The sequence below is a fragment of the Apium graveolens genome, chromosome 8 (genome assembly GCF_009905375.1).
Source record: "Apium graveolens cultivar Ventura chromosome 8, ASM990537v1, whole genome shotgun sequence".
Lineage (NCBI taxonomy): Eukaryota > Viridiplantae > Streptophyta > Magnoliopsida > Apiales > Apiaceae > Apium > Apium graveolens.
In genome coordinates this window covers 101369495-101376209 of record NC_133654.1, presented here as the reverse complement: position 1 = coordinate 101376209, position 6715 = coordinate 101369495, and positions in this window count along the sequence as shown.

Below are 6715 nucleotides of genomic sequence, written 5' to 3'. Positions count from 1 at the left end.
AATAGTAAAGCTTATAGAGTGTTTAATCTAAAGTCGCTCATGGTGGAAGAATCAATGAATGTGGCATTTGATGAAAGTAAACCACCCGTAAAATATTGAAAATGTCGAACAAGATGATATTGAAAATATTATCCGACAATTCAAAAATATGGATATCGGGACTCCCGTTCACAAAAAGCCATTAGAATTAGACGAAAAAGAAGATGAACTTCCCAAAGCAATTCCTACTATAAAAAGTGATCCACTAGATAATGTTCTTGGAAACTTAAGGAAGGGAGTTCAAACGCGGTCACAAGTTCAAAACGTTGTGAATCATCTCAGTTTTCTATCTCAGATAGAACCTAAGACCGCGAAAGAGGCTTTATTAGACGAGGATTGGATCTCTGCAATGCAAGAGGAATTACTCCAATTTTCTCGTAGTAAAGTTTGGGAACTTGTCCCAAAGCCTCGTGATCCCTCCATAATAGGTACAAAATGGGTATTTCAAAATAAATTAGATGAAAATGGAATGGTAGTTCAAAACAAAGCAAGATTAGTTGCACAAGGATATACCCAAATCGAAGTTATAGACTTTGATGAAACATATGCACCGGTAGCAAGAATTGAATCAATTCGAATGCTATTGGCTTATGCATGTCATAAAAATATCAAAGTATACCAAATGGATATGAAATCTGTATTTTTAAACGGGATATTAGAAGAAGAAGTATATGTAAAACAACCTCCCAGTTTTGAAGATGCAAACAATCCAGATTATGTCTATAAATTATATAAAGCTCTATATGGACTAAAACAAGCTTCAAGAGCTTGGTATGAAAGGTTGAGCAAGTTCTTTTAAGAAAATAAATTTAAAATGGGAACGGCCGATAAAACCTTATATACGAGACAAGAAAAAGATGATATATTGCTCGTACAAATATACGTAGATGACATCATATTTAGTTCAACAAATGATGCACTATGTAAAGAATTCTTTGATAATATGAGTAAAGAATTCGAGATGAGTATGATGGGAGAATTAACCTTCTTTTTAGGATTGCAAATAAAGCAATCTGATGAAGGCATCCATATCTCTCAATCAAAATATTGAAAAGAGATGTTGAAAAAATTTGAAATGGATAATGCCAAACCCATCTCTACTCCTATGTCTACATCCGATAATTAACGGAAAATCCAAAAGGAATTCCTGTAGACACAAAGAAATATCGGGGAATGATTGGTAGCTTTCTCTATATCACTACAAGTCATCCCGATATTCAATACACTATTTGTAAGTGTGCTAGATTTCAAGTAGCACCAAAAGAATCTCATTTATCCGTGGTAAAAAGGATATTGAGATATCTTAAAGGAACCCCTGATGTTGGTCTTTGGTATCCAAAAGGAATACCATTTGACTTAGTATGTTTTTCTGATTCAGACTATGTCCGACATTTAGTCGACAGAAAAAGTACTAGTGGTACTTGTCAGTTTCTCGGTGGATGCCTAGTTTCTTGGTTTTCAAATAAACAAAATTTTGTATCCATCTCGACAACAGAAGCTAAATATATAGCAGCTGCAAAGTATTGTGCTCAAATATTATGGATGAAGCAAACACTAGCTGACTATAATATAAAGTTTGATGTGATCTCAATCTTATGTGATAATACCAAAAATCCCGTATTACATTCAAGATCTAAACATATAGATGTGAGACATCATTTCTTAGGTGATCATGTCAATAAAGGCAATATAAAAATGACTCACATAGATACTGAGTTTAATCTCGCTGACATATTCACGAAACCATTGAATTCCGGAAGATTCACTAAACTACGCCTGGATTTAGGAATGCTGGAATCAATAAAATAGATAGACAATAAAATCATATTATCTATCTTCTGGGTTTATTTAAGCCATCTCACGAGAAAAATATTTTCCCGATCATGTTGTTAAGTCTCGTAAATTCAGATTTGTCAATAAAGAAATTTATTGATCGGATTTAATGAGATCTTAAACAGCTTCGATTTGCCGGGAAAATAAAACTATTCTGAGTGAGCTTTATAAAGGCTTTTTATATTATCATAAGATATAATTATATATATCAATATATATTATACATATATGGGTATTTTGGAAAATATGTTTTACAAAAATATTATATAAATATATTTTCTGAGTTAATTTTATATCCAGCCCAAACAAAAATTATATCCGGCCCAAATCACTTTAAGCCCATATATAATTTACAAATATATGAATACATATCTATTTTCAAAAATAAAACCTAATCCTTTTTTTGGCCCAACCCATTTAAAATTAAAAGGCCCGGTCTCTATATTTTAATCTCAACCATTCATCTATAACCCTAACTAATCCTGATCGTTGATTTAGTAAAATATATATACAAAACACTGTTTTGTACAGTAGTAGTCATACGATTCAGTCTTTCACTATCCTCTTGCCTCTTCTCCGTTTTCTCTGGCCTCTTTCTCTCTTTCTCCGAAACCCTAGATCTAATTCACGATTATTCTTCAAATCTTCGATGAATTATATACATATACTATACTTATATCATCTTACGTACTCAGTTTATACAATTTTGATACATTTCTTTTGGGTTGGTAACATAGAAATGAATTTGATGATAAAAATCGTTGATTTATACATAAATCAGACAAGAGTCATCAATTCAAACATTCGATTGATCAATATATATATAGATATACTTTTATTATTGTTTGATTAATCGATTTTAAAAAACCCTAACAAATTCTTGAAGTTAATGACAGGAGAAGACCGGAATCGGAGCAAAATCGAGTCAAAGAAGGAGAAACACTATTGCATGTGTCAAAACTCGGGTGAAACTCAGGACTCGGAGGTTGACCCAGCCCACGACTGAGTCAAACTGGTAAGACCTACTCGCCAGGCCAGGCGGTAGGCTAAGGTATGAGAATATCATTCAATTAAACCCTTTAAATCTATGAATCTATGTGATTAAGTAAGTTTCGATTGATATTTTTACTTCGATGTGTGAAAATGATGTGATAAAGGGTTTTGAGATGTGATTATCCGAAAATAGATTATACTATTGAAGAAAGGTGTTTATATGATTTATGTGAGTTGTGCATGTGCTTGAAAAGTTGTGTAAAATTTGAAATTGATATTAGATTTAATCATCAAGTGTGATTTAGTTGTCTCTAAGCCTATACAATTGAATGCAGTCTGTGTTTTCTTTGAAAATCAACATATGTTATGGTAATTTGAAAGATAACTTATGAATGATAATTATAGACAGGTATATGAACTTAATTGATTATGTCAACTATGAAGTCATTGTGATTATCCTAATACTGTGCAAAACTGAATCTTGTGTGATCTATGTGTATAAGATATAGTATGACTGTGTGTTGTGACATAATTTGAATTCAGATAAAATTAATACTAATATTAGAATAAAGCCTAGTGAAATTGAATTTGGATTGTCAATTCTTAAATAATAAAATGTGATTGAATATATGATAATTGGAATATTGAATTAAAATATATACTTAAGTATATGATATCTATTGACAGTCTTGCTTGCTTGTTTGAACTGGACTCTTTAAATGTAATCTGTGATTATCCTTGATAAAGTCTTGATTGCTCAAAATCCACCTGATTAACCTATACTTACTAAGATATTAATTAAGTAATCAGTCTGTATAAGTATGTGCCCTAAATTGTATTCATAAAAGCTCTTCATATAATAAACAATTCTTGTTTTCATATCTAAACACCTTTATATATGCAAGCTATCCTGATTACTGTTTTGAGATGAATACTATGTATCTGGATAAGAACTGTCTTGCTATGTTAGGTCACATACACTGTAGAGGGGGGTGAATACAGTATATAGCACAATCAAATCGAATTTTAATAACACAAGTAACTAGAAAACAGACTTTATTCAAAGCAATAAACTCTGTTACAGTATGGAACTGTCCTCTCTCAATGATGAACAAATATCACGAGAGCTGCTAGGGTTACAATGAATAATATTCTCGATAATGATAACACTTATAGTATAAACCCTATGTATGTGTTTATATACTACACAGTTACAAGATAATCACTAATTGATATGGAATATAATTCTGCTTCCTAAAATATATCAATCAGATATCTTTTCTTCCAAGTATTCTATTCTTCATAGAATTCCTTCTTTATGCATATCTCTTCTTACGTTTGTCTCGATCTTCTCTTCCTTCAATCAGCAGCCTTCCTTATCTGAATGTTTCCTTTAATTCCTAATATTATCTCCTGATAATTATCTCTTGAACCTTAAGTACTGATGACTTAAGTTCTGACTTCAGTATAAGTGCTGATTTCAGTTAAGTACTGATTTGTCCTGTTTAAGTAATCTGAAACTAAACATAAATCATATTAGTCATGACATTATCAAATATATCTAACAATCTCCCCCAACTTGTAAATTAGCATAATATACAAGTTTAACGGATATTTGATGATGTCAAAAACATTAAGTACAAATGCATGAAAATTTGACTAGATAACTACAACTTACAGTCCTTAAAGCTTTACCAACTTTAACTTCTGATAACAACTTCAGTCTGTATACATATCAGAATTTGAGCGTTGTAGATCTTGACTTGGCTTCATTTTCTGATCTCTCTGATGTCAGGAGTTGTTCTGAGATAGTTCTTTAATAAACATCTCTCAGCATATCTGAGTTCATCAATCATCCTCCTTTTAGCATCTTTAAGCTTTGCAGAATCTTCACCAGTTTGAAAAATAGCAGCCCTCAGATCATTTATTCTAGCTTTCCTTATGTCCTGATCCAGTCTGATCAAATACACCTTGTCAGACTCAAGATTGAATTCTACAGCCTTATAACCCAGAAAGGTAGTTATAATCTTAGCAGAGTTAGGCTTCATCTCAACAATATCACCCTTGTGATTTCTATACTTTGGAAGATATGTGCTGTCAGATTTTACAGAATAAAGCCTTTTCTGTCTCTGAATTTGAGTCTTCAAAAAATTTGCAGCACTTTCTGTTATTCTGTCATTCACTTGAAGTAAAAATAAAACATGTTCCAATTCTTCAAAATACTTCAGTGGAATATCATTTTCCTTTATATGGTAAACCCTACTATCTGTCATGAAGTACAACAAGATGTCTTCTTTCAAATAGGTATGATAAACCATCTATACAGATTCTAGTTGATTCAATCTTTTAGGAGTTGCTCCAATACCTGGCTCACTTAAGGAAGTTGGATCATTGGTTGTGTTCTATACTCTTCTTTCATCAGCACTACCCAATCCAGATTTATCTCTTGCTTCCTTTCCAGTAACCACTCTTGCTTCAAAACCACTTGATGCAGTCTTCAAAGGTTGAGTCTGTTTGGCTTTGGTGAATCCTGGTAGGAGTATCTTTGAAGATTTAACATGAGCAAGGTCAGAGGTTTCCTTTTCCTTATCTTCTGATATCAAGTCAACTTGAGCTATGTCAGAGGTTACTTGCTTCTTTGTAATATCAGAACTAATTATCTCTCGACTCTGAACAACTTGAGCCATATCAGAGGTTGTCTTAGAAATCTTCCTTGAAGTCAGAGTAAGATCAGCATCTTCAACAGTAATTTCTTCATCCACAGGAGGCACATAAACCTTTATAGGTTCTCCAACTTTTTTTTTGCCTTTGGACCTTGGATCTATCTGCAATTGTGATTTAGCCTTGGTTGTATCAACATTTGTCCTTTCTCTTATCACAATGCCTTTGGCCTTAGGAAGTTTCTTTTTACCAACAGAAGCTTCAGATTTAGAATTGACTTTTTCTGACTTAAGTCTAGCTTCTTCTTCCATCAGACTCTCAAAGTCCATTCCTGGATTTTCCTTCAGAAATAACTATCTTGATATTTCTTCATCAAGATCCAAAAGTTCATCAGAACTTATTCTTTTACCAGTATCAGAAGTAATTCTTTTTCCAGTATCAGAACTTGTTCTATAACTTGTAGCTTCAGCTCTTCTTGATGAGAAACCACTACCTTGACCATGACCTCCACCCATTCCAGAGTTTCCATGGTCATCTTTTTCATCATCCTTCCCCTTCAGTGTCTTAACAATTTTGCATTTGGACTTAATTACCTTCTCCCCCCTTTTTGGCATCAGTAGGTAAGAGAAGAGAGACAAGCAATTCCACTGAGGATTGGATTTCATCGAGTTGAGTTTGCTGAGAAGCTTGATTTTTCAAAATTTCATCAATCTGAGACTGTTGCTTCTCTTGGGTCTTCTCAATGTAAGCATCTCTGTCAAAGGTAGGTTGGAAGAAAGTTTTCTTGTCAATTTTCTTAGTCATTTCTTGCTTGAGCAATTCTTCTTGAATTTTATGCACCTCTGCATGAGTTGTTGAATGTAGACCTTGAAGATGTCTAGTACTCAATGCAGTAACTCGAAGTTGTGTCTTGAAATCAGCATTAGCTAACATCTCATCAGCTTTTGCCAAGTGCTCAGCAAGAATCGATTGAGAAGGAAAAAAAGTAACTGTGTTCCACTCCTTAGTCCACTCCTCTCCTCTAGGAGTTTCACTCCAAGGTACTGGTGCATCTCCACGAACAAACTTTTTGACTAGTTCAGATTTAAGAACATTTTGTTGAGGTGCATGTCCTGAAGGACCAGCTTCATCAGCATCTGCATTTATAGCAGCATCACCAGTATCATCAGCATCTACATTTATAGCAGCA